Raw genomic sequence first — 27,940 nt, forward strand, 5'->3', positions numbered from 1 at the left:
TACTAAACTTTCCTAAGTTCTTTGAATTGGTTTCCTTTAGTTTTTGAACATACTTATCAATGTTGCTCATCATTTACCTGGTACAACTCTTAAAGGCTCCTAGTGTTTTTCCCTGATCACATTTTTAATTCTCTATTTCATAATTTTTGTATTGAAATTGCATTTTATGTCATGTTTTGCACCCCGACCCTTCTTCCTATCATCTTACACATACACACACACACTTCAGATATATTACTTTGTAGTGATTTGAGTGGGCTAAATCAGAAGCCTAGTTCTGCCTCAGATGTTATTATTCAAGCACCCACCCCTGATTTTCTAAGGCTCACTTTCCCAGGAGTTGCTCTTGGTCCATGTTTAGTGGTCAGCCCTCTGCATCTGTGAAGTGTACCTCTTTGGTACAAGATCCATGTGTTTATAAAGACAGCTTTCACTGCTAAGGGAGTCTATCGATTTGCCTGTGTTTAGCCAGAACTTGAAACCCAGAAGCCCTCTGGTCACTCCTTGGAGGTTATAGCTTGCAGCATATGCATACTCTATTAGAAGGGGTATTGGTTTTCTCCAGGTCCCACTTTGACTGACCCTGTCCTTCAACACTTGGGTGGTACCTCTGGTATGATCCACAACTGTTGGTCTTCCCTACGTTCTTGTTGATTGTTGCTTTTAGCAATACTCTGGGGTACAAACTGCTCGTTTTGCATAAAACCATGACCAGTAATAGGCTTAAGGCATCACTTTGACTGGATTAAAGAATACCCTGAGAACTGATTTTTTTTTCCCAAAGATTGTGGCGTAGTAGTAGGTGGGCATAGGGTATGCTGTCTCTCCCTTTTCAAAGTCTAGGACATTTATCTGCCCTTGGATGTCAGAACTAAAGTCCCCTGGCTCTTGGGCTTTTGATCTTGAGCTAAAGGATCATGCTGATTCACAGGTTTGGGGACTTGTTCTGAGCCACATTACCAGCATCTTTGAGTCTCTAGTCTACAGACTATATGGCTTCCCAGACTCCCTAACAGCAGAAGCCAGTCCCTCCAACCGAAGTTCACATGTACACCTGTATTAGTGTTAGTCCAACCTCTAGAGAACCTAATATAGACCCCTTGAAAGAGGTAATACGCTAGTCAGTGAAGCGCACTCTAGTCCTCTTCTGAACAGAATCTTTGCTTATGTAGCTAGATGTTGGGGAAGGAGTTACAGTCAGGGCCATGCTGAGAAAAATGCAGTCAGCGAAGTTTAATACAGATAGTTGTCCACTGAGAAATTACCTATTTCTTAGACTAGTTTTTCCTGTAGATGAGTCATGCAGATTACTTTGTGCCCTTTTTGCTTAGGAATCCAACTCTAAGTGTACATCTTAAAATTTTCAGGATATGAAAGCCAATGATCTTCAATTAATAAGCTTGCTCTAATATTAATATTTTCATTTTGCTCTCTCTTAAAAAGAAAACATCTCATATGTATGGGTATTTTGCCTGCATGTACATCTATTCACATGCATGCAGTGTCCTTGGAGGCTAGGAGAGGGAGTCAGAACTCATGAAACTTGAGTTACAAGGGATTGTGAGCCAACACATGGGTGCTGGGACCTGAAGCTGGGTCCTCTTTAAGAGCAGCAAGAGCTCTTAACCCCTGAGCCTCTCTCCAGCCCCTGAAATACATTTTGAATGTTACAAGACTGTCAGGGTAGCCTCTTCTCTCCTATTCACAGATGTTAACATATGTTATTTATGGACCTATCTGTAACAACAAAGTTCAACTCTACTGCTACTAAGGTGCTGAAGATCAAAAGCATTTCCCAGCAGAGCCAAGGATAAGTTACCACAAATGTGACCTTTCTCAAAGTTCATCTATAATTTTGGAAGAAAGAAGAAAAGTCCCATATTTATTCTGTAGTCTTCCGACATTAGAGAGAAGGGGAGCTACTTCCCATTAGAATTTCCATTAGGTTTTAGCTCAGTCAAAAACAAAATAAAGAACTCTCATGTAAACACAAGCTTAAGTTTAATTGAAAACCTTCATTAACAACAAACAAGGAAATTAACAATGCTTACCATTCTTTAAACATCTGTACATTATTAATATATACTGTGCATTTCCAATCAACTCCACCCAGGCTCAATTCAAGAAACACAATTTTAACAGGTTTTATACAAAAAATACTTCACTAAGAAAGTAGATAAACTGCACAAAAACAGTACAAGTATAATGTGCATAGCAATATAGCTTGAAGCATCTATTTATGGCTTTGTTTAAATCAAAACTATCATGGGAATGGGCCCACTTAGGACCTACTGTTACAGTTGACATATGTAAACTGTTTACATCATTTTTAGGCACTTGCTAACAATAGTGTTTAATCCCTGAAAAAAATAAAATGTATGTCCCCAAATAAAAAAAAAGTCAGAAATAAAAAAACAAGAAAATAACATGGGTACAGTCTTCTTTTTAAATCACCCACATTTATTAATGCATGCACAGAACTGAAAGAAAATAATTTCGTGTCATAAACTTTCTGTGCAAATTTACATAATCAAGTACAAAAATATGTACATTTTTGTTATATACAAAAACGAAGCCCTGAAGTTTTGATCCAATCAATGAAAATGTCATAATATGTATAGTAACAACAAAAAATTACACTGTACATCATTTGTTAATAGAACTCCATTATCCAATGAGGAAAAAAAAATTGATACAAATGTGTTTGGTAAAGTTAAAATCAATGGATTGTTAGGAAAATGTCCGTTTTGAAAGTGTTGGGCATGTCTCTTAGGAATTTTTCTTAAAGTTTTATGAATTGCTCTGAGTCCATCATTAATGCTTGCTTCTCTATTTTCAAATGCCAGCTATTAATATGATTATGGGTCTTATTGGTCATCCTGAAAAGTTACTAATGAAAATGGTCTGACCTAATGAAGAAGTGTTTAGGTAAGAACAGTAATTAAACACAAGCAAAAATATGATCTGCTTTGCTAATCTTGCTTCAAAATATTATCTTTGTAAAAATAAACTTTTTGAATTTTCAAGAAAAGCCATTCCCTTTGAAGTGTTTCTATGTTCTTTCTGTTCATTTTGAAGGGATGCCAATCAAGGAAGAAAAGCCATTTGGTTATGGGCACTGCTAATCAGATAAGCACAGTTCTGTACAAGGGGATCACTGGAGAACAGAACCAAACTCAGGAAAATGTTGACTTTCAAATGGATTTTAGAGAAAGTTTCTCCCTCCTCTGGAGACTGCCCCATTTACTGCAATGGTTGAGACAGTCACAGAAAAAAGAGAATCATTTTGGGAGGGTATTCCAATCTAACACAGGGCAGAGCAACAGGATTTACTTGCCCAAAACTCTTCAAGCATTATTTCATGTTTAACTACAGTCCAGTAAGATGTAGCTTCAAAGGAATGTAATACCATTCAAATGAACTGTAACATAATAGAAAATAACTTTTTCCAAGTTCAGTCCATCTTCACAAGTAGTAAACTCATGTATGAAAGAGTTCTACATCTCCAGAGAAACTCATCTGTCAGATCTATAAGGCTGGTGGGAGAAGACAGGGAATGGGGCTATCCACCATTACCCTCTACTCCGTCTCTGAACCCAATTGGGAAAACTCTTATCAAAACTTTCCTTAGTCCTACCTTCCCACAGATTCATCTTTAGACAACTAAATCAAGGTCTATGCTAATTACTTTCTTTCGAAACACGTATAACTGTAGCATTTTCAAGTACCACACATAAAGCTTTTGTTCTTCCACAGAAAATAATCAACTCTTAAAATGTTCAAAAACTGTATTGATGTAGAAAATGCCTAAATTATGGTAATTTAGCCCATTTTTTTTCTTCTTAAGTATCTTTCCTTGGCAATCACAGTAAGTTATTCTAACATATTCCAATCCCGAGTAGCTTCCACTAAATGTCTCTGCCCATGGCCAGCCCACACATCCTGATTGTCAAAAACTCTACCACAGAACCAGCAGTTAAACTTAGCTTTCAAGACATCTTCAGAGGTAGTTTTTACAATCTGGTAATTATTTTTGCTTGTCTTTTTGAGTGTTAGTTTTAGCACAAATCTTTCCTTCACAGAATTAACAGGCTTACGCATTTTGTGTCTCTTGGAAAAGTCATTGTCAGTTGTTTCAGAAGTGTTATAATAAACTGGTTTCAGTAAAGCATTAATAGTTGTTTGTGACAATGAAACCTTCAGTACACGTCCATTAAACTTCGCAATAGTTTTCATTACACGTTCTACTTCTGGGGCATCTGCATCAGGATGGTTCAAAACCACAACTGGTTGGTTTCTCCGAGGACATTTCACCAGCTGTTTGGAATTAAAAGGGAAAAGTCTCAAAGTTCTACCTGAATCCTTTGAAAGCCTGGGTCTGCTAAATCCGTATGTTTCCTGGACATCTTCAGCATTAGCCTTTTCTCTACACTTTCTATGCAATGTCAACTTTTTTCTTGGAGGTTCTTGGTAATTATCAATGTACTTTCGTTTACAGCTTCTGTTTCTAGATACAATAGTGGTTTCAGAATCTTGACTTATACGAGTCTTAATTTTTGCAAACTTATTTTTACAAGTCTATCTTTTATTGAAATTTGTCTCAACTGTACAATTCGCTTTACACCTTAATACTCTTGTCTCTGAATGCTCACTGATACATACTGGTTCCTCAGAAGACTCTGGGCATGTTGCAGTAGAAGGAAGGACAATTTCATTTGCTGGCATCAAACCATCTGAGACTGGTAAGGCATCTCTAGAAGATTTTGGCTCTTTCTGCTCTCCAAGACCTGCTAGTTTAGATGGTACATTCTCTTTCTGGAATGAAGATGCAGAGTTGCTAACTGAAAGATTATTAGCAGCACTCACATTTAAAACAGGATTAAAAATTTTTACCAGTATTTTCTGTGGTGCTCCTTCAGGTCTCTTTGGCTGAATACGTTGGTAAGGACCATTTCTGATTAACTTACGCTTAAGAGGTTCAGTGTTATTTGGCATCATACACTTAAAAAACACAGCTTGTTTACCATCAGGCATGAGGGTATACAGAGACGCTTTGGGCAAGTTTTCATTCTGTTGCTTTCCTGTATTCAAGATATTCATCTTAGGGCCCTGCTGCTCAGGTAGAATGTTAGGAAAATGAACAGCTCTCACTGAAGAACCTACTGATGTTTTAATAATGTAAGGACCCTTCAATGGCCATGTATTCTCTGGGCAACTTTTGATGTTCGTACAACTGCCAACACTGGAACAAAGTACAGGTTTAAGACAGTTATTGTTTTGTTCTACTTTCAGAAGAGGCATTTTGCAAGGTTCTGTAGTTATAGTTCCATAACTTTGAACATTCTCAGTTTTGACAGTGGGAACACCTTCAGGTTTCCCATTATTAAGTGTCAAAAGCATTCCACGTTTCTTGTTTACAAGGAGAGAAGCAGGTACACTCTGTGTGTTAACCAAAGGAAGTGGTCTTCCAGAAAAGACATGGAATCCAGGTTTGTTAGCAATATGCAGTGGTATAATAAAACCTTTTGGAGTTTGAAAAAACACAGGACTTTTCTGGTCCGAGGTTAGAAATGGATTCTGAATATACACAGGACCTGAATTTTGTGTGGTGGTTCGGAGTTTGTCTTTTACAAGCTGCTGTGTTATTATTGCATCTGACTGAGTCTTAAGTAATGTGACCATACTTGGAATTTTAGTGGTCACCTCGGAATCTCTCACATCTTGTAATACTGACACCACTTGTTTTTCTTGTCCATTACATCTTAAATTCGGTTCATTTGTAGGCATACTAACACCTACAGTGGGAGATGGAACTGGGAAGATGTCTTGTACTTGCAAGTCTTTTGAAGATTCTACTATCATTTCTTCTTCCTCAACCTTTTTAAATGTTTGGTCACAATCGAGTGGAAGGTTTTTACTGGGAATGTTATTAGAGTCTTCCTTTGTATCAGATTTTGGTTTTAATATATCTTGGAGTAACTGGTTTACTTCTGGTGGCAAAAATTCTGAAGCCTGCTGGCTCTGGAGAGAGAAAACAGATGTGATTCTAGGCATCATGGGGGAGCCAGCACTGGGAAGGTCATTCCATTTAGTTTCTTCAGTCACACTTAATAAATTTTGGTTTTCATTAGTGAAGAGGCTTTGTTTATCAAAGTTTTGTCTTTCTTCTAAATCACATGGTTCTTCAATTTCAGCTTTCGTCTTTAAAGTTCCATCTTTACCATTTAATAGACTGACAGATGTTATCGGGCTATCTGAGTTGGAGCTCTCACTTTTCGGTAGTGGTGAAAGTGTATCACTATCACTAGTTGATTCCTGAGTAACTGTTCTGTTCGAAGGGTCCCTCTGAAGGTTTTCAAACACTGCTGTTCTTGAAAACCTACGACGCTTATTATCCACCTTTGAGTAATTATGAAAAGGTAAAGATCCTTGGTCGGAGAACTCAAAATAGCTGGATGATTCATCAGGTAACTCAGAGCTGACATAATTAATGCAATAGTTATGCATATCTCCACAACTGTATGCATTTGGCTTAGTGGTAAGGTTGACTTTATCTGGACTTTTAATGGTGGTGGTATCTAATGCATCTGGATGACTCTGAGTGGTATGATTTTCCCACAAGTCAACATTATCACTTGATTCAACTTTTGTGGTTAAACTCACTGATGCAGTAACTGATTCTGATGTTGTTGGCAAAGAAGATAAACTTTTACTGTTATCCACCGTCTGAAGTATATCATTCTTTTCAGATATGAAAGCGATTTCTTTTTCAGAAATTTCTTTCCTGGAAAGCACAGGAGACGAATGTGAAAGTGGAGCTGCTTTCACAAAATCTGTGTCAGTCACCTCAGTAGTTACTCCAGTTGCAAATCCAGTGTTGTCCGAAGCCTGGGGTGCCAAATTAGCTGTACTATCCTTTTCTGTGTCTGGTTGTAAGGCTGGTGCAGGTGAATTCTGTTTACTAATAGGCAACAATTTTATTACAATATGCTGTCTCCCATCTACCAACTTGAAACTCATAAACTTAGCACTGTAATTAGCAGGAATTGTTATCTTATTATTTCTCACCAGTAACACTGAAGGCCCTTGTAGACCACTCTTCAAGAAACTTGAAGTAGCATTTGCTCCCTCGTCAGCTTTATTCTGTTGCCCAGTGGAGAGCGGAGTTGACTTTTCTGAGTCTGTGGGTTTATCACCATTCTCACAGTGCAGTCTTTCACCCCTTTCTTCAGTTAATTGCTCTTGACTCTGGTCTTCACATTTAGTCTGTGTTTTGTTCACTGTATTAAACGCTTGAGCATTTTTTCCTATACTTTCATCATTCCCATTGGTAACTGTTTTACGTTTCCAAAATGTCTTTGTTGGACCTATTTTGTATCTTTTGAGTATTAGTTGAAGTCCTGTTGTAGTCGTTGCCACTCTTTTATCATACGGGTCTTTCTCCAGTTTTTCTTTTGCATATAAGTGTTCTTTATGCAAAGTTATAACATGTCTGACGAGTTGGTCTTTATGAACGGCACCATAGCTACAGTAGTGACAAGTGAAGGGAAGAGAACCAGAGTGGACACGAAGGTGCTTCTGAAGCTCTCCCTTGGTAAAGCAGAGGTGACGGCATTTTCCACATTTATAATGCATTTCTTTATGTCTGTGAATGTGCTGAACAAATGTGCCGATGTCCTGGGTGAAGAATCTACACTCCTCACACTGAAAATTACCATTAACACAATGTTTAGATGTGAAGTGTTTTGTCAAGTCCAATAAAGTATATGAACGCTCACTGTTACAAATGTCACATTTTACAAAAGTGTTCCTATGGGTTTTTCGGTGTTGTTTAAATATCTGGAAGTCATTTGCTGAAAAACTGCACATTTCACAAGGAAACGAAGGTAACTCACCATGATGCCACATTTCAAAGTGTTTCTGCAAATCGTTCGGACTATACTGAGTACTGTCTTGGCATTTTAAACAACTGAAGTTGAGTATTTTTGCAGACATGTTTACACTCTCTTCTTCAGCTCGTTCAGATTTACAAAGCAGTACACACTCCTCAGCACAGCTTACAGTTTTCACACTGATAGATTTCCGTGCAGTCTGTGGTTTACTCTGAAATAATATTCTGTACTTTTCAACTTCATGTTTCATTAAGATTTCATTTGGAATATTTATCTTGGGCAAACTGATGTTCACAATTTTTAGCTCGTAATGAAAATTAGTTTCTGAAATTTTTGGTGTAGGTATTGATTCGATGGTATCTGCTATCTCATTTGTTGTATCAATTTTTTCCAAAACAGTTTGTTTTTCATCACAAAATAGCTGTGTCTGTTCAAATGGCATGATTTAAAAAAAAAATTCAGTTTCTTTTGTTCTGAAAACTTGTGAAGTTATTTGTGACTTAAACACAAAACAATACTGAGCTGCAACATCTTCAAAATAACCAGGATTTCCCTCAAATCAATTCACCTAGAATTAAACAAAGAATTGAAATTTTAAAATTCAAAGTAAATTTCTTATGTCTAAGTTTATTCTGACTCAACAAAGCAGAAATTCTAATCAAGCACATATACTAAAACCACGAAGACCTGATCTGTTAAGAACTCCCAGGTTTAGAGGAGGCTTCATCTAGCAATAGAAGCAATTAGCTTCTGGTATCTCTCCTTCACTTAGCTTCATGGTCAGGCTCTAGATGATGCCAAGATGACTATTCAAGTTCAGTTAGCAGCCTTCAAGGTACAACTTAATAAAAAAAAAAATTATCACTCCTCCAAAAGCAGGACATAGTCTTGGCCCCAATTTTCTTAAGTGTCATTCCCTACAGTAAGACACATTTCTATGAATGACCATACCTGATTTACAGGCCACTCATGGAGCCAGAGGCATAGAACACCATCAAGCATGAACTGACATTAAGGACTAGAGGATGCTTCCCTAGAAGAAAATCAGAGCATTATTACCAGATAGTAGGAATGAACAAGATAAAAGGAAAAGCAGCATACACACACGAGGTTTTCTATTTGTTCTTGCATAAATGGAGTATTACATAAGACTTTAACATCTTAACTTCTTTCCAAGAACACAAATGCAAACAGATCTAAGTTCCCTCTTCCAATGGCTACAGAACATCTCAGAGTGGATGTATTGTAGCCTATTTCTTACTGCTGGTGGAACTTAACTCCTACTCTTTCGCTGTTACAAAGGCTGCTATAGGCCCTGACCAGGGAACAAGATCTAGAAGGACACATTAAGCTGAACTGCTCGTGACTAGGTGACTTTGTTCTTGTGTTTTGTTTCTTGTAATGCACATATTAAAAAAATAAATAAATAAAAGCTCCTTTTAAAAGCTAAAAACAAACAAGTAAAAAAACAAAGACAGCTACAGTAACTATTATTCATGTCACAATTACACATATATTTCTGAAAGATATCTAGATATACATTTGTTTTCATTCTAATGTTCACTTTTGCAGTTCTAAAAATTCCTTATATCCAACAAAATTTAAAACCTATACTGGAAATATTATGAAAGAATTACAGACTTAATTTTTCTAATATATAGTTGTATTTCTTTTTTGTGCTTCTCTCTGAACAGAAGACAAAGTGTTCTATGAATAACATCAGAGGTAAATGTGTATTTATCTTTTCTTCATATATTAAAAGGTGGTGGCGCACGCCTTTAATCCCAGCACTCGGGAGGCAGAGCCAGGTGGATCTCTGTGAGTTCGAGGCCAGCCTGGACTACCAAGTGAGTTCCAGGAAAGGCGCAAAGCTACACAGAGAAACCCTGTCTCGAAAAACCAAAAAAAAAAAAAAAAAAAAAAAAAAAAAAAAAAAAAAAAGGGATTTAAATTGAAATGACTATTGGTTGCAAATGACAAAATACTAAAAACTCAAAACATAAAGAAGTAAAAAAACTATGTAAGCAAACTTCCTATCAACTATTTTGTTGCATTATATTTAAATTTCCAAGCAAGATTTTCAATAATGGTTATCAACAAGGACAATTGTCATCAAAGTCACTATTTGATCTGATAAGCCCATTTAGGAAAGCAAACTAAGTTATTGACTCATAAATTTTTGAAATAGTGAACCTAGAATTAGATCTTTAAAACTTTAGTATTACCAAAAAGGGTGTGTGTGTGTGTGTGTGTGTGTGTGTGTGTGTGTGTGTGTGTGTGTATAAAACAGTGAAGGTCATATGAAGGGCAGGTGGTCCTAAAAGAAGAAAAGCTACTGAAATTGACTAGAACTATTGGAAAGCCGGGATATTGGGATGTCTAAATGAATGCTCTCTTTCATCCACATGGAACTTAAAGATGATTCAATAATGACTAGCTAGGGAAATGCTTAATTTACAAATAAGAAATGCCCTTCGCTTTTGATGTAGAGTTTACTACATCACAATGGATAATAAAACTATAGGTTTTCTTCCCTCTACCAACTGACCACTGAAATAACAAAAAGACTTAATAGAGAAAAAATTTTAAAGGTCTAGAAACAAACAAACAAAACTCCACAAACATACTATAAAACATTTGACAGGAAATGGCCTGGTGAGAAAGACAAATGCTGACCTACTAACAACCATCATTTTAAAAAATTTGTTTGTTTGTGACACTGGGTCTAGCTGTATTGCCCAAGCTGGCCTCAAATTCCCGGGCTCAAGCAATTTTCCCATCTCAGCTAGAGAGCTACTAGCTGGGACTACCAGCTTAAGCATAACATTCAGATGCAAACTACCTTTTTGAAAGAGGAAGAAGTCCATTAGGAGACACTCATTCAACCAATATTTAATGAATATCAATTACACCCTAGGTAAGGAAGTGACAAAATTTTGCCCCCTCTATCTACTAACCATACCTTGGGAAAGATGGAGACTTGAATGGAAGATCAGATTGGAGCTCTTTGGGTGACAGAAGGCTCAGCTCAGGATGACATGTAAGAGGACAGGAATCGGAGTTTCCAGCTGAGTTCAGAAGCCAAGAAGAATAGGAACTGCTAGTATCAACTGTCAGGAGAGCTGTAAAGGGAAAATTATTATTGAACACAAATGAACCTTGCTATACTAACAGCTATCTACCTCTGCCTAGTACCATCTTTTCTTAAGTTATGCCTATGTCACCTTCTAATTCAAAAACTGAGAAATCTTATTTTATCTCATCTCAACTAGTGATGTCATTAGAAAAGTTAAGCAGGAGATGGACATAGTGGTGCATGCCTTTAGTCCCATCACTGGGAGGCAGAGGGATCTCTTTGAGTTTGAGGCCAGTCTGGGGCATATAGTGAGTTCCAGGCTGCTCAGAGATACACAGTAGAGTCAAAGAAAAAAAGAAAAACAATAAACAAACTAAAAAGATATATACAAATAACTAGATAAAGTGACGGGTAGGTGGGAGGAAGGAGGGAAAGAAACAATTTAAATATTCAGAGAAACTTCTTTTTATCTTTCTCTTACCCAGAGGTGACTATAAAGTTATGCCATTTAAAAAAAAAAACAAAAAAACAAAGAAAACTTTTTTTTTTTTTTTTTTGGTTTTTTCGAGACAGGGTTTCTCTGTGTAGCTTTGCGCCTTTTCCTGGAACTCACTTGGTAGCCCAGGCTGGCCTCGAACTCACAGAGATCCGCCTGCCTCTGCCTCCCGAGTGCTGGGATTAAAGGCGTGTGCCACCACCGCCCGGCTAAGAAAACTTCTTTTAAAGATCTTGTAATAAAATAGCTCCTCCGTATCCCCGACCTCATCAGGGGCAGGGAACCCACCCCCCAGGTAGATGCCTAAAAGCAGAAGTACCTAAATCCTGTATATATAGTTATCGTCTTACATACACCTACGATGAAGTTTAACTTATTACTATATGTAAGTTAAACAGACAGAGTAAGAGATTAACAATAATAAAATAGGATAATATGCATAATAAAAAGTACGTAACTGTATTATATTCATCATCCTTCTGGTGTGATCAAAGTCTGATGATACAATGCTCCCAAACCAAGGTAAATGATACAGACACTGTAGTACAGCACTGAGCTACTACACTGAGAAATATGATGCCATGAACATCAAGTTGACAACTAAGATACCTCCCAAGTGACTAGCAGGCAGGTAGCATATACAATGTGGGTAGGCTGGAGAAAAATAACTCATATCCCAGGATGTACAGAAATAAGACTTCAGCACACCACTCAGAGTAGCATGCAATTACAACATATGAACTGATTATTTCTGGACTTTTCTATTCACCATCTTCAGAGTATCACTGTCTGTTGAAAATGGGAGAATTCTATGGTTGGCAATCACAATGAGATTCAAGGTTACAGAAAGAAAAAACTGGCTAATGTTATATGAGAGAACAAAGTAAATGAGAAAAATAATTTTGAAGTCAAAAGAAAAAAATTACAGTAATTTTTCTTAAAAAAGAGATTTGAATTTTTAAAATCAAAGTTCCTCCAAATGTTAGGCAAATTACTAGTAGGAAGAGACTATAAAACTCAACACCTACAACTTATCTAGTAAAAGATTTTAGTTTAAAAGACAAAATAAAATTATATCCAAATATGGTATAGGAGTTATCTTAAATGGGATTAAAGTTTTCATTAACTGCATCAACTAATTAGATAGCTATACCCAACACCAATACTAGCCAGTGGTAAATGCTGAGATATGGAATATGGAATAGAAATTTATGGAGTTTTCAGGGCAAAGGAGAAACCCAAGACTGCATTCTATATCCAATAAAAACTCTCAAGTGAGTAGAAATGTACAAAGATCAGAGACTATATAATAAAATCTGCAACATAGAAGTAAATATAACCGGGCGGTGGTGGCGCACGCCTTTAATCCCTGCACTTGGGAGGCAGAGGCAGGCGGATCTCTGTGAGTTCAAGGCCAGCCTGGTCTACAGAGAGAGTTCCAGGAAAGGCGCAAAGCAACACAGAGAAACCCTGTCTCGAAAAACCAAAAAAAAAAAAAAAAAAAAACAGAAGCAAATATAAACAGCATTACTAGCATAATTAGGGAAGCAGAAAAGAAACACATACAACATCAAATACGTAAGAAGTTCTTATGGAAAAAATTAACAGTGAGTTCCCATTGCAGAGATTATAAAAAGAAAATATTAGATGCTGGAAAGCAAATAGGCAATAAATGACCAAGAGCACTTAATCTCTGACCAATGGCTGATAAAGTTAAGAACTGATCCATCTTACACTCTGAATTTTCAGAAGACCCAGGAATTGCAGCACCAAGCAGGTAGGAAAGCTGAAGTAAAGTGAAATTTGAAGACACAAACTGTAATTTTTTTTAATGTAAAAACTAACAGGCACATCCATCATATTAGTATGCAAACTTGCTTTAGCCTTTGCTAAGTTATAAAATTATATGTGTACCAGATAATTGTTTTAAACCAAGTTTTTATGATTCATTATCAATAAATATTTTATTTGTATATCTATTTTATAAGCCTATTTACCCATAGTTACATAAAAATTTCTCGGGCAAAAGGGGGTCAATGAGTGGAAAAAATTTAAGAAGCCTGTATTAGATAGAATACTAATTTTTGTTTGTTTATCTGATTGTTTTGAGACATAGTCCTGGTTGTCCTGGAACTCACTACATAGACCAGGCTGGCCTCCAATTCATAGAGATCTATGCCTCTGCTTCCCCAATTCTAAGATTAAAGGTGTGTATCACCATGCCCAGCATAATACTGTTTTGGGTTTTTTTAGGAGTGGGGTAAAAAGGAGAGGGAATGATGCAGATTAAACCCAGGGCCTTATACTTGCTAGGTAAGTGCTCTAGGTACAAACACATCTCAACATATTCCTTAAGAAAGTCCTGAAATTTGATCTGACAAAGTTTTATTTAAAAGATTTAATGCTATCTTTAAGAGTGTGGATTTTGATATTTCAGAGAATTTGAACAATGACCTAGAATACTGTCTACCATGTCATATCCTCTGTACTAGTTAACTAACCATAATAACCTTTTCCTTAAACTGATATATTCTGTGTCCTCTTCTGGCGCCACAGGTACCGAATGCATATAGTGCACATACACACATGCAAGCAAAACACTCATACACATTAAAAATAAATTTTTAAAAGGATATACCTTACAAAAAGAGTATGTATAAATATCACCCAAACATAGGTTAATAAGAATATGATAGCCAGGCAGTGCTGGCACACATCTTTAATCCCAGCATTTGGAAGGCAGAGGCAGGTGATCGAGTTCAAGTTCAAAGCCAGCCTCATCTACAGAGCGAGTTCCATGACAGCCAGGGCTACAGTGAAATCCTGTCTTGAAAAATCAAAAAGAATATGATGAAGTAAATTATAAAATATCAACAAGAAAACATTATACAGAAGACAGAAAAATGTGTGATTGAACTGGGAAAGATAGTTTGTATAACATTTTTAATTTAAAAAAGGAAGTTGTACATTAAATCATACCATGTATTTTCAAGTTAGGAGGAAAGGTCATCATTTGTATGACAGGAAAAAGAACCTAAAAGGCAAATAAATCTATAGAAAGACACTCACCAAGCGACTGATAGCAGATGAATTTTTTCAATGACAGCATGTCCTGTACACTAAAACACACCCATCAGCAGACTCTTCAGCCCCCTAAGTATGTAGATGGCAACCAAAGGGCAACACGACTACTACAAGCCTTTAGGGACATAGGTATATGTAGTCTTGCCCTTGAATTCTGGAACTCCTCAATCTTTAAAGTAAGTCTCTCTTTTGCCTTAAGCCAACTCATACTGCTTCCAGTAAATGTAACTAAAGGCTCACACTTAGGACATATAATGGACAAACCAATGTTAAATGTACTTGTTTCACAAAAAGGTATGCTTTCTGAAAAACCTTTGAAGAACAATAGGACTTAAACATACAAGAAAGATTGAAAAGGCAATCTAGACGGAAGAACAAGAAACATGAGAAGCATTTTTCTCCAAAGGTACTGCAGAATCGAGCTCAAAGAGACTGCCTAAGAGAAGGCTAAAGAAGAACAAGACTACAGACGACAACGATGAACTTATATGCAATGTCATCAGAGCATGGCTAGTCAATAAGGAGAAAATGTAAGAGTAGCATTTCCAAAATAGTAATAGATGGCACTAGAAAACAAGGTAAACTGAAGAGTAAAAAATACAGGGAAAAAAATCAAAAGAGTAAAGTAACAAAATAAGATTGGGTAATAGTAGCGCACATCCATAATTCCAGCACTTAAGAGGCAGAGGCAAGAGGATTATGATTTCATGGGTGGCCATTACACAGCAAGACCTTATCTCAAAAAGCAGTAATAATTTTTTAAAAAGTCAGAAACCAGGAAAGAAGCAATGTTGGCACAGGTTAGAAATCAAACAGTGGGTCAAAGACTGAGAAATTCTACAGCAAAATGCCAAGGGTGAGGCGATCCCAAAAGAGTGAGAATCACAAGGTACCATTCCTAGAATGAGTCTTGCTTCCTACAACACAGCAAAGAGCAAAGAGACTCTGCAGAGCCTAAGAATGAAAACTGTGGTCAATCATAGAGTCCAGTTAATAAAAAATAACAAATAACAGAAAGACCTACAGTTTTAATCTTAGCAGTGCTTGTGACTGAGCACACAGCTCTGTAACCTCACAGTGCAGATCAGAAAGCTAGTAATTATCATGACGTTTTTCTTTATAACTACTGCATTCCTTAACAATAATTCAATCTGTTTTCTGTAGTGATAGCTAAGTGCAAACAGACATACGAACACAAGTGACTGAAGAAAACAAAACAAAACAAAAAGCAGCATTAAGATAGAAAAAAAAGACTAATTATTCTGCCTAAGACTAGAAAAACAAAAATAAAAGCGACAACAAAAACTTTGTCTATTTCTTTAAAAGCAGATCTTACATTAATATCCTCAAAATACTGTCTTTTTATGATTTGGAAAAAAGTACCTGAAGCTTTCTTTCTTTCTTTTTTTTCAGTAGTCAGGTAAAAATTTTAAAATGCCTACCTAAGGAACTCAGACTATCGTACTATAACAAGGAAAGGTTTTGTAATATAAATATAAAACTAACTAGAGCCTGCTTATTTCCAATCAATGTGACCTGAATAAGCAAATTAAATACAAAAAATAAGAAATAGAAGATTAACATAACATTTTGTCTTCATATACATAAAGTATATGTGATTGATCTAGTATTGATCTAGAAATGCCAAAATTTTAGTGCATATATGACAACATACCATTCAACAAGGCAGCTATAAAGGACTTTAAAATTGAAGTACAGGTGCAGTTCTTTGTTCGGGGAACTTTGTATCTTCTGAAACTCTGATTCCTCACTATGCTCAATACATTTACCTTTGTTCAGACTGTTTCTTTTCAACCAAGCATCCCATCATCCTCTTTCCCTCTATCTAAATTAAAACTGGTCAAACACCCTTTCAAATTCTACCTCCTCAGTACAGAACTTCTACACATTAATCTCTTCTTAGAATATTCGTATAAAGAGTAGCCACTGCTCACCAGTTTACTGCAATCTTTGAAGTTATGTTTTGTTTTTTTTTTTTTTTTACTTCCCCAGATGATTTACAAACTTCTCAAACAAGTTCAAGGCTCTACTTCCTATTTCTCATTCTGCACAAAACCCAAGAAGACTGGGAACACATGCATCTAATACATTTTTAAATGATTCATTCTTTTCAATTCCTGTATCTGACTCTCTAGGATTTCAGATGAAATCATTTTATAACAAACTTTAGAGATCATGTGAACTTGCTTTACAATAATCTTGAGTTTAGTTTAAAATATTAAAAATCAGAAATATAATCTTAATATGTAATACCATAAAACTAATGGTATAAAAATGAAACAAATGATCACTCAATACAGTATGTGATGAATAAAGACTAATCTTTGATGCCTTTCTTCTGTACATTATGGTTGTGATTGAGAATTGGCAAATATTAAGATTTTTAAATGTAGGAGGCCAGAGAAGAGGCTCAAAAGACAAATTGCTATTTGATTGGGAAAACATGTATGATCACATAATTCATCCCCCTCAGCTTCCTCAAAACAATATAAACTGTTTTTCTTCATATGTTTTTCTATGGTTAGAATTTCCACTCCCAAGAATTCTCCATCTTGGTACACAGTACCAAAATCCATCCTATGATCCAACACGTAATCAAGTAATTATCCTTTCTCTTACTAAATATTGTCTTAGTCACTGTTCTGTAGCTGTGAAGAAACACCATGACCAAGGCAAGTCTTGTAAAAGAAAGCATTTAGTATTTAATTGGGGCTTGCTTACAGTTTCCGAGGTTTAGTCCACTGTCATCACGCTGGGGAGCATGGTGGCACACACGGCGCTAGAGCAGTAGCTGACACATCCTGATCCACAGGCACATAGAAAGACAGAGAGTGCACACACACCCCTGGGCTTTTGAAACTTCAAAGCCCAGACTCAGTGATACATTTCCTCCAACAAGGATACCTCCTAATCCTTCTACATCTTCTCAAATAGTGCCACTCTCTGATGACTAAACATTCAAATATATGAGCATACTGGGGCTGCTCTTATTCAAAAGCCACCACAACCTCATAACCCTCAAGTAATATTAATCTATTCTATCTTCAAAATGTATCTTGTATCCTCACTCCCTTTCTCTCGATATTCAATGTCATCACCTTAGTCCAGCCACTGTCAGCTCTAACTTGAGGGAAAGTAACAGTCTTCTTAAGTGGCATCCATGCTTCCTTCCCATCTATCACATTCTTCTAAATACATTCTCTAGGGCTGGAGAAATGGCTCAGCTGGTATGGGCAATAGTTGCTCTTCCCGAGGACCAGGTTTCAATTCCTAGCACTCACATGGCAGCTCACAACCATCTGGAAGTTTAGTCCCAGGGGATCTTCTCCCTACCATGGGCACTACACAAGTGGTGCAAAGATACACATGCAGGCAAAACACCATGCAAATAAAATAATATAATATTAAAATAAAAGTAAAATGCATTCTCCAAGCAGGAGTCTAATAATCTACTAATATAAGTCACAATGTTCCCTAACTTAAACCTTAAGTCCATTGGGCTGATCTCAGGATACTACATAATAGGATACTATAGCCAGGCAGTGGTGGTGCACACCTTTAATCCCAGCACTCAGGAGACAAAGGCAGGCAGATCTCTGTGAGTTCGAGGACAGCCTGGTCTACACAGTGGGTTACAGGACAGCCAGGGCTACACAGAGAACCCACACAGCAATATATATACCCACATGCAGACACATACACACCTATACATAATTTAAAACTATTAAAAACAAATCTTTATTTGTGATTATTAAAAAAGGAAACCACACCTTATCCTTATCGCCTCTCTTCACTTTCATCTCACACCACATTTGCCATCTGTAAACACACTCTAGCAAGCCACCATGGTCTCCTAACTCCTTAGATATTCCTTTCTTCACTTTGCCTCTGCATTTGTTACTCCCTGCTTGAACTATTCTATCTCAAAGGGCTACATTCATTTCATCTTCTGGTTGAGCTCAAATGTACCCACTTCAGCAAAGCCTTCTCTTAACCTACAAATCACCCCCCTTCTCAACAAGAAATAAAAACTCTATTTTATGTCTTTTTGAAATTAAAAGATCTCTTTTATGGCTTTCATTAGGCTTTTACAATGTATTGGCAACATTTTAACTATCTGCCAATTTATATATTCTAATTCTACACTATGGTGTGAACTAAATAAGGACTGTACCTATAATGTTCTTTGCTGCTCCATCAACATAGTGCCCCAGAACAGTACTAGTCTTTTCCTCTAAAGTACAATAGGGGTACTCCTGATACAATAGGGGGGCAGATAAAAATCCCTCCCCTTGTGGAGCTAATATTCTACTGTTTAGAGAATGAAGAATACTGATACTCTATTCAACGGGAGCAAGAGCAGATAAAACAATGGAGAAAGGAAGAACCAGAGTGTTATTATTTTAACACAGTATCAGGAAAATCTCACTCAAAAGTTCTTATGGGGTCCTGGGGTGTAGCTCAGTGATATTTACTTGTCTAGCACTGTCTATAAGGCTTTGAGTTCGATCCTCAGCACTGCCAAAAGAAGAGTTAAGTTAAAAGTAGAGACGGCCACCGGTGTGGCAGCACTTGCTTTGAGTTCCTGGACTCAGGAAGCAGACAGGTGGACCTCTGTATGAGACCAGCCTTAGTTCTTGGCCAGCCAGTGATACACAGTACAACCCTGCCTCTAAATAATGAACAAAAAGAAAGGAGAAGTTGAGAGAGCTGGCATTCTCAGTAAAGAAATAGTAAGTGCCAGGATCCTGAGTATGCAGCATGCCTAACATATTTGGATATATCAGTATCACTGGATCAGAAAGCATGAAAGGCCAAGTAATATAAAATCAAAGATATAATTTGGGGACAGAAATAGGGCCTGAAGGTATAAGCAATTTGGTTTTACTCTGAATGAGACAGGAAGCTACTTCAGATGGGACATGAACTGAACTGTTATTTTTGTTTCTCCCTTCAAAGTGCCTTGGCCATGCTAGGCAAGTATACTCCAACTAATCTACATTCCCCAGCCCTTGAATTGCTTTTAAAAGAGACCATCTGAGTTATTATATAAAAAAACAGAAGATTTGGGAGAGATATGGAAGTTATTAAGGGACCAATTTAAAGTTATTATAATTATCTTGTACAAGATGATAGTGACATAGCAAAATCTAGAAGGCATAGTTGGGTTCTGAATTGATTTTGAAGAAAGCACCTACAGAATTTATTGACCTATCTTCTCTGACATAAAGAGATCTATCAAAAGCAACTAAAACTTCCAAATCCAGTAACTGAAAGAACTATGCTCTACTGTAAGCCATACGTATTCTAATATAATTAGAATGTATGTCAAACATTTACTGAGATTTAAAAAAAAAAAGCTGTAGAAATAGCAAGGAAGTGTATCAAAAGGTCAATTATACCCACGCACCATTCCGGACATCTGACATTGAAGTGGAATTGTGTGGTGATATTGTGTTCCCCAAAATATTGTGCACCCCAATAAACTTATCTGGGGTCAGAGAACAGAAGAGCCACTAGATACAGAGGCCAGAAAATGGTGGCACACACACCTTTAATCCCAGCATTCCAAAGGCAAAGATTCATTCGGATCTCTGTAAGTTCAAAGCCACACTGGAAACAGACAGGCATGGTGACTCATGCCTTTAATCCCAGAAGTTATGGCAGAAAGCAGAAAGGTATATAAGGCATGAATACCAGGAACTAGAGCCTGGTTAAGCTTTTAGGCTTTTGAGCAGTTCAGCTGAGATTCATTTAGATGCGAACTCAGAGGCTTCCAGTCTGAGGAAACAGGATCAGCTGAAGAACTGGCAATGTGAGGTGGCTGTGGCTTGTTCCGTTTCTCTAATCTTTCAGCTTTAACCCAATACCTGGCTCCGGGTTTGATTTTATTAATAAGACCTTTTAAGATTTGTGCTACAGAATTGTATAATGAGTACTGCATGAAATATCCAGAGTTCTAGTTAAAAGATAAAATTTCAGTGGTCACCACGATATAACTGTGGTTGTATTTATGTACTTAGGACACAATTAAATCACCAAAGCATAAATAAAAAGAAAAGTTCAAAGCCCAAAGTCTCAAGATATAACAGTATTGCTGGGCAGTGGTGGCGCATGCCTTTAATCCCAGCAAAGGCAGGCGGATCTCTATGAGTTCGAGGCCAGTCCAGTCTACATAGCGGGTTCCAGAATAGCCAGGGCTACACAGAGAAACTGTTGGGGGTGGAAAGAAAAGAAAAAATAAGTGACAGTATTTAGGAGGAAAAGATGAATAGTAAGTGAGGTAAAAAAGGAACATCCACTGAGACTAAAGCTACATGAGAATGTGGTATTTGTTATTTATTTCTCAGCATTATTTACCAGGTGCGAGAAAACGAGGTACAACGGAACCCACTATAAGAGTTTTTATTAGAGAAGGGAAAGGGTGGAGGTGGGTAGGCCTACAGAAAAGAAAGGTGTGGGAGTGGGTGAGTTGAAGGGGTGGGGAGGGGATGCGCTACCTCTGGTGAGAGAGAGAGAGAGAGAGAGAGAGAGAGAGAGAGAGAGAGAGAGAGAGAGAGCGAGCGCGCGAGCAGGGAGCAGGCAAAGTCTGCTTTTATAGGTCACCTCATGGATGAGTGTATGTGCTTATGTAGCTTTGCCACACATGTGCATAGATTACGTGATCACATTGCCGAGCAGATTACATGACCAAGCAGGGCACATAAGGCCCTGGAGTGTGTAAGCATTTTGCCTGACTGCTGACAGCGCATGTGCAGTCATGTGACTCCAGAAGTGGCTAGGAATAACAGTATTCTAAAAGCAAGGTGAAGAAAATGAGATTAATCAATTCTATTAAATGAGATAAGACAGAAATTACTACTGGTTTTAAGGTCACCATCACCAGCAACAATGGCTAGGATAGTTTTTGAAGGAGTTAATAGAGACGCTAGAACAGTATATATAGATTTAAGAGAAAAATGGGACAACTCTTTCAGAGAGTTTACCACAAAAGATCTACAGGTAGAATTGAAGTGTCTGTTTTTTTTTTTTTTAATAAGCAAAACTATAGTATGAATGAATATTTATGAAAATGATCTGATAGAATTTTTTTAAGCTGAAGATAGAAGAACAATGTAGGAGCAATGCCCTGGGTAGATCAGAAGGGATGGAGTTGAGAGTAAATCAAAATCATCCTTAGGAAACAACAGACCACTCATCTACAGTAACTGCAGGGGATGGCACAGATGCTAGCCGCCGGACAAATCTGTGAGAGCTTGTGGAACACAATGTCCATCAAGTTACCACCACAGAGGCTGACAAACCACAAACTGTAGATGTAACCGTCTTGTTAAATAAGAAACACAGAGCCAATGCAGAGATGAAAGCCCAAGAGGTCTGAGCAATAGCTAAGAGCTAAAAACCTTACCCTTCACAGCTGCTGCTGTCCTCCTCAGCAAGAGACCTACTTCCTGTGTGTTTGTCCTTTTCATTGACTTTCTATTCTGCCTTCTCATTGGTTGTAAACCCAACCACATGACCTCCTCGTCACTGCCCGTCTGTACAGACCTCCAGGTCTTCTATGGTTGGTACTGAGATTAAAGGTATGTGTCTCCATGTTGGCTGTATCCTTGAACACACAGAGATCTGCCTAGCTCTGCCTCCCAAGTGCTGGGATTAAAGGCGTGCACCACCACTGCCCAGCTTCTGCTATGGCTTGCTATTAGCTCTGACCCCCAGGCAACTTTATTTATTAACATACGAATAAAATCACATTTCAGTACAAATAAAATATCACCATAACAAACTATCAGATAAACTTCGTCAACAGCCTGTTTCATAAATTTCCCTGAAACACAAGCTATGTCTGTTCACCTACATATTGTCTATGACTACTTTTCATATGACAATGACAGCTGATAGCAGTAACAGAAGCCATATGGCCCACAAAATCTAAGATGTTTTCTGTTTGTTTATAAGAAAAGTTTGCAAACACAGGTACACTTGAACTATTATATCTTAAATGTGAAGGTACATAATCTGGCTATGAGGAAAGAATACATGATCCTAGACAACACCAGCATCTAACAAGCAAGCGACTCATTAACTTTTATGTCCTTCCTAGTACAAGACAAGTGCTCACTGTGTAGCCCTGGCTACCTGGAGCACACTCTGTAGACCAGGCTGTCCTGGGAACTCACAGAGAACCTCCTGACTCTGCCTTCTGAGTGCTGGGATCAAAGGCGTGTCCCAGCATGCCCTTCAGGAGATTCATTCTACAAGTAATCAAATATTTAAGTTCATTCCTTATCCTGTCTATCAAACTGTTTCGTTATCTACTGCCACATCACTTTGACTAGTTTTATCTCTAAAAGTATAGTTTTAGTCTGTTACTAAAGGATCTCTCAAAAAGGGTGAGGTAAGAAAAAAAAATCAGTTATATTTAAGAAACAGAATTGCATTTCAAGTTAATTATGACCATTTGTTTACTGAGAGTCTGAGAACTAAATGCAGAGCCTGACACATGCTACACAAACACTCTACTACAGAGCTATAGCCCTAGCCTGATGACCTTTCATTTTAAATTTTCAAGATAGACACAATAAGGCTTTTACCACAATGGATAACTTCATACCATTTAGGTATACTTTATATTTAACATCAACAAAATGGCATTAATAACAGTCTATAGAGCTAATATTTATTTTTATCTATTATTACTTCTTGAAATGAGACACCTGTGAAGCCTAAGCTTTCAAACTCAAATACAGTCTATTTTTCTGACACTCATGTAGCAATACCAATTCATAGCATCAATTCTGCAACATGTATAATCCAAATTATTTTAGTATGTAATCATACTGCAATTTCTTATTTACTTCACTTCATGCGATGCTTTTACTACTCATGATGTCACTTTTTCTACACAGTACACATCAAACGCAATTTTGAAAATTCTCTACATTCATCATTATTTTACTAAGGAACAAAGTACCATGCAAATCTGGCAAGGTGTCAAACATGTTATATAAAAAGAAGTTACTCAAGGAAGGACCATAAATGATATCTTGGTATCTCAACTCAACTTTGTTGTTCTACTCAATATAGCTGTCAGACAATGTCTAAATAAATAAAAATTTATGCCTTTGTGAAAAAAGGCCCTAAAAATAACGAAATCTATTGATAGAGTTATGGAAGAACATGGTTATGATTACCAAGTAATGTAAAATAGTATAATCAACTTCAGCTAATTTAGTATATACTTAATGCATTTGGAGAGGAGAATTAAAAGATATTGTGGTACCCACTTTAAAGACATCACGACCTAACTAACACAAACAAATGGCACGTATCTTTGTGTCAAGAGTAGATTAAACCATGTTTTTGTACAAGGGCACAATATTTTCCACTACAATTTTATACCTCTTAGAATTTGTGGGCAGTTTTTGCCATTCTTTTTGTCTATATCAGGTTATTCAGATATTTATCCTAGGAAACCAGTCATAATTCTTTAGTGATTCTTCACTACCTTTTCAAACAAAGTAGATATCATTAATTATAATGTAAATATATATTACTGTCTTTCTTTAGGTGCATTGAGTAGTACCTGCTAAACTAAAGCATAGACTCTGGCCATTTATAGAGCTTTGAAACACGTTTCTACCATGTTTATCTTTATTGGTCATTATCTAGAAGCCCTTAGTACTACCTCTGTATTTACTGTTACTGTGACATATTACAAAACATTAAATAAACTATGAAACCCAAATTACTTTTTGCTTACATTAAAATGAAAACTTCTGTAGAAGTCCCTTCTATTCTGGTCAAAAATAAAACACTAAGGTCTCTTAGAAAATTCACATACATATAACCATTCAGTTTATTTAATCCAGTACTAAAACATGTGAACTTACTACTTGATAGACTTATCTACTCTAGTACTCCAATCCTTATCATACCTTTCTCCCAGGAACAAAGGCACACAACTTAATGCTTGGACAATGCCATAATCAGGTACAGTGATCAAAAGAGATGATATCTGGAAAATGAAAAAATCAAGATTTTAAAATTCTGACTGCAAAAGTAAAATCTCCTTTGTCAATTACACTTCATATTTAACTTAGGCATATTAAGTTTGTCTTTAAGATCCTCTGTACTTAGGCATAAGCATATCATTGATATCCAGTGATAACATGTCATAACTTGTATAACACAAAAGTCACAACTCAAAGTGTACAAAGTTATCTAATGCATTAGTATCATTTAATACAATAAAAAGAAAACTGTTCTTGCCCCACCCAAATCAGAAAAACAGAACGAGTACTGCATCCGATTCTGAACCACTTATGTGACCACTACAAAAGCATCTTATGATGTTCAGTGCTGGTATCTAACATCCCATGAAAATTGTTCACCATGTGAAGCCAGTATGAATAAATTCATAGTCCACAAATGAGAGCAGACAACAATAATTTGAAACTTTGTAATAACCCTTTTCTTCTGCTTACTGCAAAAAACCTTTTACTAGAACACCTGAAGAAATGCAGGATTCAAACTTTGCATTTAAAAAAAAAAAGGAAAATAGGAAGACTGGTCATATTTAAGTGCTCTATAGGGCACAATGCTTCAGTGAGAACAATCCCAAACAGCTGCAAAAAGCAGCAATAAAAGTACATTAAAAGGGCATTGTGGCACTGTATGGTATTTTTTAAATCAAACTATATTTAGATAAAAAAAAAATTCCTTATTCAGAATATTTCAAAATACAGCAGCTTTTGGAATCACAGTATACTATTTCCAGAAAAGATACAGGAAGATATGAAGTACAGGAAGATATGAAGTATGCAAAGACAAAATCCTCGGGTTAAAAGTTTATATACTATGAGATTACACAGTAGATATTCATTGTAATTGCTGCCCGTTTATCCTTTCAAACACCAGACACATAATGTTTTGAATTGGTAATCATAATTTGGCAAAAAAAAGAAAGAAAGAAAACAATAAGGTCTATGTGATTACCCACCCCATAGAATGCCAATACCCCAAAAGTGTTCATATGAGCTGCCTTTTATGAATTTCTCAAAAAAAAAATACAGTTTTGCTGAAGGATAATAAACCCATCTGCACAGAGTTGCAGGAATAACTTTAAAAAGTGTTAGGGAATTCTAGTGAGTCACCTTAAATGTTCTCTATTCACTCTGACCATACTAGAGCACACTCAAGTCAGATCTGTTTTGCTAGAAAAAGAGCAATTCAATTAGTATTAATAAAGAGTGCCTAAAAAGTAGACTTTCAAATTAATGACGCTCCTACCACGATTTGAGTTATTTTCACATTGCATCCCTGAGATAATCACAGACAGTTCAACATTCTCATGAATTCCTTAAAAAATTGACTTTTCCCCCATTTTCAAGACTTGAAAAAATAATTCACCAACCCTAAATGCCCCAAATTTAAGCCTAAAGAGAAAACTAACCCTTAACTTTTGCTTTCTAAACTTCGAAGCTCCATCTGTTCCATTGGTCTAGAGAAGAGTTAAAACACATTATCATATATGCATTCAGCCCATATACTTTGAATTACCAAAGCCATCTACTCAGAGACTACACACTTAACAAAGAGGACACCATGTTAAGAACAGATTCAAGATGGACCCTACAAGTAAAAAAGGCAGTTACAAAGAAATCCATCTGCCACTGGGTGTGGTTGGGAGGGAGTCTGCAAAGAGGACCACTTTTTTGCCCAACTCTGAAGAGGGCGCGGAGTGCGTGCGCCAGAGAGTGGGGAGTCTCTGCAAGGAGCAGCCCCCAATAGCCATAGACTGGGCCCATAGTAGGGATGCCGTCGAGGCGGGCCACAGCGAACCTACAGCTCGAGGGGTGCGGGCTGAGGGACGCCCATCCTGTCTCCACCAGCCGCGGAACCCGACTAGCGACGGCTTCGCGCACCAAACGCCCCGTGTCGCCCCCAAACGCCGCGCCCGATCCGCCCCTTTCCCCGGAGTTCCGCTGCCCCTCGGGCGCGCGGAAGTATACTGTCGCCGCGCTCGCGCCCAAGTCCGAGGCTCTCAGACTGTGGGGAGTGGACACAGACAAACTTACAGCAAGCCCGAGCTGAGACGAGAATGGCCAGCTCTCACAGCTGGCAAAAGCCCGGGGTTAAAAACCACTGGCGGATCTCTGTGAGTTCGAGGCCAGCCTGGGCTACCAAGTGAGTTCCAGGAAAGGCGCAAAGCTACACAGAGAAACCCTGTCTCGAAAAACCAAAAAAAAAAAAAAAAAACCACTGGCTTCTCTAGAAAAACTTTGCAGCAAGTTGGGCGGAAGCGCTGAATGGACGGGACTATTTAACATGAGCTTCCTATCACAAGAGGCGGATCCCTAGACCTTTGGGGGAGCCCTGACAGCCCTCAAACTCTCCCTTTGCCCCTTGCTGTCCTTCTGTGCGTCCCGACATCCTAACCGGTCTTGGCGGCTCCGCACACAGGGAATACCTGTCGTGGTCCCCATTGCCTGCGAGTCCCAGATGGCGGCCATTACCCGTCCATCCGGGTATTGCCGGAAAGCCGAGCGCCGCGCTGCCGGCAGCGCACGCTGCGGCGGAGGGATCCGCGCTGCACCTGAGGCGAGCGGAAGAGAACGGCGGCCGGAAGGGCCCGCGCCTCAGCCGCACGAGAGTAGGCCATGGCGCCGAGTCCACGGGTGAACTCGCAGGAAGGCGCCCCCCAGGGTCCTCCCTCACTCCCCGCCCTGTGCTCCCCAGCCGCGGGCATCCTACTGCCGGTGGAAGAGCGGGGAAACGGCCACTCTGTGCTCTCTCCAAGGAGACACCAGAAGCTGGGTGCGCTTGGCAAGCCTTGGCTGACAGGAAATGGCCTCCACACAGAGAATTTGTAACCAGCCCCGTCTTAGCAAATGGCGTCTCCCCACTACTCACTCGGACCATGCAACGTTTGGTATCCCTTGCAGTCTTGGTCGATGGAGGAAGCTGAGGCCCACAGAGAGCCAACACTGAGCTCAAAAGTGGGGTCCCAGGCGACACTGTGAGGGATGGTCTCCCCACGACGCGCGAGACGTCCTCATCCCAGGGCAGGGAGGTGTCGTCTGAGCGAAGGAATCCCCGAGGTCCACGCACAACAGTCTCAAAAGTGGAATCCTTGCCCCCAACAAAAGAATCCGTCCCCCCCACGTCACTCAAGAGTCGTACAGAGTTCATACATGGCTCCTCTCTTTCATAACATTTCAGAAGCCTACTCAACTCACTTGGTAAATAATTACCTTACTTTAAAAAAAAAATACGTTAAAGCACAGCTGCCATCAAAAACACGAGGCGGAGGGATATATCAAAATATTAAAAAGCGAAACTGAGAATTTTGGCTTGGACTGTGTACCG

General features: G+C 38.1%; 1 pseudogene; it reads right to left on the minus strand.

Annotated features, from left to right (window-relative positions):
- Positions 1-3,815: 3,815 nt before the first annotated feature.
- On the minus strand, positions 3,816-27,148 carry LOC128121179 (zinc finger protein 518A-like; annotated as a pseudogene).
- Between the last annotated feature and the right edge of the window lie 792 nt (positions 27,149-27,940).

The sequence above is a fragment of the Peromyscus californicus genome, unplaced genomic scaffold (assembly GCF_007827085.1).
Source record: "Peromyscus californicus insignis strain IS unplaced genomic scaffold, ASM782708v3 Scaffold_30__1_contigs__length_565496, whole genome shotgun sequence".
Taxonomy (NCBI): domain Eukaryota; kingdom Metazoa; phylum Chordata; class Mammalia; order Rodentia; family Cricetidae; genus Peromyscus; species Peromyscus californicus.